This window comes from Helianthus annuus, chromosome 2 (assembly GCF_002127325.2).
Source record: "Helianthus annuus cultivar XRQ/B chromosome 2, HanXRQr2.0-SUNRISE, whole genome shotgun sequence".
NCBI lineage: Eukaryota > Viridiplantae > Streptophyta > Magnoliopsida > Asterales > Asteraceae > Helianthus > Helianthus annuus.
The window spans coordinates 33452650-33459522 of record NC_035434.2 but is presented as its reverse complement, the minus strand read 5'-3'; the positions used below and the strand labels follow the sequence as shown (position 1 = coordinate 33459522).

The window sequence follows — 6873 nt, the reverse complement described above, 5'->3', positions numbered from 1 at the left end:
ACTCACATAAACTCTTGACTTTTATTTCTCTTGCAATTAGATTAATTTAGTTAAATTAGATAAACTTTCAAATAACACATATTCCACAAACTCCCTGTGTTCGATACCCACTTGCCACTATCTATATAGTTGGTATTGGGATTAAATTTGATTGTGACCACGACATCACGTCAAATTTTGGCGCCGTTGCCGGGGAGTAGTGCGCAACGTGTGTTATTTTTGCTTTTCTTAAGTTTGTTATTTTTCTGGTTTACGCTGGGTGTGTTAGTGTGCAGGTATTTACAGGTGCATGCGTACTAGAAGCTCTCACAAGCGTTCACCACTAGCATTTGATCCGGAAATTGAACGAACTTTTCGAGCAAATAGGATTTTGTTAAGGGAAAACACAATCAGCGGTTCACCAACAACACCAATCACACCGATTACACCACTGAGATACATGGATCGGGATCCACCACCACCACGACCACCCACTACGGGTGAATCCACCTCATCATTTATACCAACATCCACTCAACCTTCACCAAATACCACCATTCCACCAAATACTACCGAACCCACCATACTTCAAAATGTCACACCAACCAACACCACACAACCCATTACTACCCAAGAAGAACCAACCATCACATTTAACCCTTCCACTACTATACCACCATTATCACATTTCTTCCCGGGTGCGGGTCCGTCATATTCAAGCCATACCATAGCACCAATTTCGTCCATTGTCCATGCTACACCGTTTCGACCATCAAACCAGTCGGGTTTCCAATACTCGACTCTTCCATTTGGGCAATCGTCGAGAATTCAAGGAGATGGGTATGATGAAGGATTTGAGGAGTTCGAGGGTTATGATGAAGATGGGTATGCTTATGGGGGTTATGGTGATCAAGGAGAATTCGGTTATGTGCAAAGTCAATCTCAAGGGATGGCAAGTGTCGGTGGAATGCCACAACAACAACAACTCATACCACAAAACATTCGGCCAAGACCACAAGGGCCACAAATGCAACGCCCTATACCATTGCAACAAGTCCGGCTGCAAAAGGTGCAACCACAATTCCAAAGACCACCTCAACGCCCACCGATGCCACAACAACAGTTTCAACAACCAATTGCACCACAAGGGCACGTACCAAGGCCAATGGGTCCTATTCCTCCAAGAGGTAGTTTCGGTGTACCAAGGAGGCACCTTAGAGAAAATGTGAGGGGCATCGAAGCGCATTTTAGGCCGGTAATCACTCATAACCCTTCACCAGTAGTCATTCCTCACAATGATCAAGGAAGGACATTTGAAGTGAGGACCAACTCTTTGCAAAGTTTGCCAAAATATAAGGGGTTAGCAACGGAGGAGCCTTACTTTCATTTGGAGGCTTATGACTCGATTTGTAACACTCTTGGGAGTCAAGGGTTCTCAGCCGACGATATTAAATTGGTATTATTCCAATTTTCTTTGGAAGATAAGGCGAAAAAATGGTTCTACACATTACCTTCAGCATCCATATATACATGGGGAGAAATGCAAGAAACCTTCTTGGATGAGTTTTACACCGCCCAAAAGACTAACGATGCAAGAAAGGGGTTGAGAAGCTTCCAACAACAACATGGTGAGATGTTTCATGAGGCTTTCGAGCGTTTCAATATGATGATCAAAAATTGCCCTCACCATGGAATCGAATTGTGGGAATTAATGAATGCCTTTCACGAGGGGTTGAGTGCCGAAGATGCTCGTGATTTAATGTCCATCACCGATGGGACTTTTGGTACAAATTACGAGATCGATGATTGGGAGTTTTTGGAGAGCATGGAAACTACATCAAAGAGAAAAGCTCAAGCATCAAGGAGAGCACGACCGGCCATTGCCCGACCTCAAGTGCACGCAATAGATGACGGTAATGTTCAAACTTCTAACCAAATTTATGATGTTTGTGCATTGTGTAATGAAATAGGTCATGCGGCTGAAAATTGCCAAGGAATGGTGGAAGGGCAATATGAAGAAGTTCATGCCGTTCAAGGTCAAGGAGGAGGTGGTAGAAACTTCAACATGAATTCTAACACTTACCACCCCGGGTTGAGAAACCACCCGAATTTTTGTTATGGGAACCCTTCGAATCAAGCAAACCCGAATTTCCAAGGTAATCAAGGTAATTATGGTTCGCGCCAACCTTACAATAACCAAAGTGGATATCAAGGGGGGAACAACCAAGGATACCAAAGGCAATATCGATCGGGACAAGAACAAGGGGGTCTTCGGGTGGAAATGAAATGATGGAAATGTTGAAGAGCATGCAAGTGGAAATGCAAAAGAGGAACCAAATGGATGATGCTCGCATACAAAAGGATGAGGCCCGAGACAAAGCAATCCAAACTTTGACCACCCAAATGGGTCAACTTGCCACCGAAGTGTCCGAATTGAAGAAGAGTAAAGGTCTATTACCAAGCGACACTAAGGTAAACCCATCTCATGGTACGTCAAGAGGTAATAATGTTAATATTCACCATGTAAGTGTTTTGAGAAGTGGGAAAGAGTACAAAACCAATCCTTCACCAGATTTGGTTGATGGGGTGGTTGAGGATATAACGGGTCAAGATAGTGAGGAAGAAAATGAACCACCCATTGTTTCTTCTAAAAAACCCAATTTTGAAAAACCCGAAGTTACTAAAGAAAAAGAAAAAATAAATGAGGGTGAGGGATCTAGTGAAGTACCGTTTCCTTCGGCTTTATTAGACCCGGGTAGAAAAAATTTTATCTCAAAACGTGGTCCTCAAAAAGAGGAAATGTGGGAGGTTTTTAAACAAGTTAAAATTAATCTTCCTTTACTTGAAGCTATCAAACAGGTACCCGCTTACGCTAAGTTTCTAAAAGAACTGTGTACTCAAAAGAGGCAACAAAAAGTGCCTAAATTGGTAGACTTAACGGAGCGGGTAAGTGCGGTATTGAAAGGAGATCTTCCTCCTAAGTTACAAGATCCGGGAACGCCCCTAATAAACATCCAAGTTGGAAATTTTCAAACCACAAGGGCGTTATTGGAACTTGGAGCCGGAGTAAGTATCCTACCGGGGGGGTTATACGACCAATACGATTTTGGTCCATTGAAGCGAGTTGAGACAACGGTTGTATTAGCCGACTTGTCTCATAAACTTCCCCAGGGTATCGTACGGGATGTGATAGTTAAAGTTGATGAATTTTATTATCCCGTTGATTTCCTTGTGCTAGATTACTCATCCGCGGATCCAATTCAACAACAAAATGTTATTTTGGGTCGGCCATTTTTGAACACCGCACATGCTATTATTGATTGCCAATATGGTACGGTCGACATGACATTCGGTAATAGAAAGATGAGATTAAATGTTTTTACTAACGGTACTAATGTGTATGGTGATGAGTGTTTCTTAGCAGATTTCATAGATGGTTATGACCCGAAGGAGTTCGAAGAAGAAATTTTGGGTTCTTGTGTTTGTGATGTGTCTTTGCAGGTTCATGCATGTGAGTTGGAGATGGAAGAGAAAGAGCAAGAGGCTCTTGCGGTGAACGAAGGAAGACCGCCATGGACCCATCAAATGGACTCTTTACCGGTAGAAATCGATTTGGGTACAAAGCCTTCCTTGGAAAGTCCACCAAGTGTGGAATTGAAGGAGCTACCAAAACATCTTAAGTATGCATTTTTGGGGGAGAATGACACTCTACCGGTGATTATTGCTTCCAATTTGGCGGTAGTTCAAGAGGAGGAGTTGATACGGGTATTGAAGGCTCACAAGGCGGCAATTGGGTGGACGATAGCCGATTTAAAAGGTATTAGTCCATCCATTGTGATGCATAAAATTATTACAAGTGAGGATGCGAAGCCGACCCGTGAAACACAAAGGAGGTTGAACCCAAACTTGAGAGAGGTGGTAAAGAAAGAAGTTATCAAGTGGTTGGATGCGGGGATCATTTATCCCATCTCGGATAGTGCATGGGTAAGTCCGACTCAGGTAGTGCCTAAAAAATCCGGCATCCAGGTAGTGAAAGATGAGCAAGGTGAGCAAATCGCCACCCGCTCGGTAACCGGGTGGCGAGTGTGTATTGATTATAGAAAACTAAACGCCGCTACCTCAAAAGACCATTTTCCGTTACCCTTCATTGACCAAATAATTGAAAAACTTTCCGGTCAAAAATATTATTGTTTTTTGGATGGGTACTCGGGTTATAACCAAATTGCTATTCACCCGGACGACCAACACAAAACCACGTTTACATGTCCATATGGTACATTCGCTTTTCGGCGGATGCCATTTGGACTATGTAACGCCCCTGCCACGTTCCAAAGATGTATGATGAGTATATTTTCGGACATGGTCGGGGAATCTCTTGAAGTGTTTATGGATGATTTTTCCATTTTTGGCCCAAGTTTTGACTCTTGTCTTGATGAATTGGAGAGAGTTTTAAAAAGGTGTGTTGAGACAAACTTGGTGCTAAGTTGGGAAAAGAGCCATTTTATGGTTCAAGAGGGTATTGTGTTGGGGCATGTGATTTCGGACCGGGGAATGGAGGTAGACAAAGCAAAGATTCGGGTAATTTCATCTCTACCCCCACCAAAGAATGTTAAGGGGGTGAGATCTTTTTTGGGACATGCGGGGTTTTATCGAAGGTTTATTAAAGGTTTTAGTGTAATTACAAAACCTTTATGTAACTTGTTATTAAAAGATGTTCCATTTGATTTTACTGACGAATGTTTGCAAGCGTTTCATGTTTTGAAGGAACAGTTGGTGAAGGCTCCTATCTTGCAACCACCGGATTGGTCAAAGCCGTTTGAGATTATGTGCGATGCTAGCGACACGACCATTGGAGCGGTTTTGGGTCAAAGGGTCGACAAGAAACAGGTGGTGATATACTATGCAAGCAAAACTTTGTCCGAGGCGCAACTCAATTACACCACAACCGAAAAAGAATTATTAGCGGTGGTGTATGCCTTGGACAAGTTTAGATCTTATCTTTGGGGGAGCAAGGTGATAGTGTATTCGGATCATAGTGCGGTTCGATATCTAATGGAAAAGAAGGATGCAAAGCCCCGGTTGATTCGTTGGGTGCTTTTGTTGCAAGATTTTGATCTTGAGATTCGGGACAAAAAGGGATGTGAAAATGTTGTTGCGGATCATTTGTCCCGAATTCCTTTGGAAGGTGTTGATGACCCAAGTGAAATCAATGAACGGTTCCCCGATGAACATTTGTTGGTCGTCTCTACTTTTGTTGCACCTTGGTATGCCCATTATGTGAACTATTTGGCCAAGGGTGCAATTCCAAATCATTGGACTAAGAAGAGACGCCAACAGTTTCTTAGTCAAGTGAAGCAATATATATGGGATGAACCGGACTTGTTCAAAATCGGCCCCGATCAAGTGATACGAAGATGTGTTCCCGAAACTGAAGTTTTAGAGATTTTGACCCGTGCTCATTCATCGGCATGTGGAGGGCATTTTAGTGGGAACAAAACGGGTATCGGGTGTTATCTAGTGGGTTTTATTGGCCCACTATTTTTAAGGATTCTTGTGAATATGCCCGAAATTGCATCAATTGTCAAAGAGTGGGAAGCATTTCAAAACGGGATGAAATGCCATTGCAACCGATCTTGGTAGTGGAGGTATTTGATGTTTGGGGAATAGACTTCATGGGTCCTTTCCCGAACTCAAATGGGTTTTTGTACATATTGGTTGCGGTTGACTACGTTTCGAAATGGATTGAAGCTATCGCTACGAGGACCAATGATCACTCCGTTGTATGTAAGTTTGTGCAATCCAATATTTTTGCTCGATTCGGTGTGCCCCGGGTGATAATAAGTGATGGTGGTTCGCATTTCAAAATTTTCAATTTCGGGAAGTTGCTAAAGAGATATAATGTGAACCACCGCGTTGCTACACCGTACCACCCGCAAACGAGTGGTCAAGTGGAAGTATCTAACCGGCAAATTAAAGAAATTTTAATGAAGACGGTAAGAACGGATCGGAAAGATTGGTCAAGCAAGCTTGATAATGCATTGTGGGCTTATCGCACGGCTTACAAAACTCCACTTGACACTACTCCTTATCGATTGGTGTATGGGAAAGGATGTCATTTGCCTATGGAGTTAGCACATCGGGCGTATTGGGCAATTAAAACGGTGAACGCAAACTATGACAAAGTGGGTCGGGCGAGAAAGCTTCAATTGAATGGAATTGAGGAGATAAGGGATCAAGCTTATGAGTGTGCATCCGCATATAAAGACAAACTGAAAAAAGTTCATGACGCGACGATAAGGAAAAAGAACTTTGAAGTGGGTCAAAAAGTGTGGTTATATAATTCAAGATTGAAGATGTTCGCGGGGAAACTCAAAAGCAAGTGGATGGGCCCTTAAGTTGTCCGACGAGTGGGAAGGTTCAGTGATGTTGATATTCAAGACGAACAAACAAATAAACAACAAACGGTGAATGGGCATCGACTCAAACCGTATTTGGAAGGCAATGATATCAACAATCTCGAGCTCGACAAAGTGGGGTACATTTTACACCCGGTGGATGACGAAGAAACGTGAAAGAGGCCCAGGTTTGGTGTTTGTAAATATCTAGTTTAGTTTACTTTGAATTGAATAAGTTCCGTTTAAACCGGTGTTTGAAACAAGTGTGGGGAAATTTTTACGGATTTCCGGAACATAGTGTTGAGGACAACACGGGTTTTTAACGGGGAGTAGGATAATAATTTTCATGTTTTCATAAATTATAAAAATACATAAAAAAAATTAAAAAATCATAAAAGCTAAAAAAAATAAAATAAAATAAAATTTTGATGCCAGCACGCGCCGTAGCCTACGGCAGGGAGCCGTAGGTTACGGCCCCATGTAACAAAAAGGAACCCTA

The 6873-nt window shown here is 42.4% G+C and overlaps 1 non-coding gene across 1 annotated transcript; it reads right to left on the bottom strand.

The window, feature by feature from the left end:
- Positions 1 to 1568: 1568 nt before the first annotated feature.
- Positions 1569 to 1674, bottom strand: LOC118489885. Its single transcript, XR_004887898.1, has one exon. It is a non-coding gene; the product is annotated as a small nucleolar RNA R71 (small nucleolar RNA).
- Positions 1675 to 6873: the final 5199 nt, after the last annotated feature.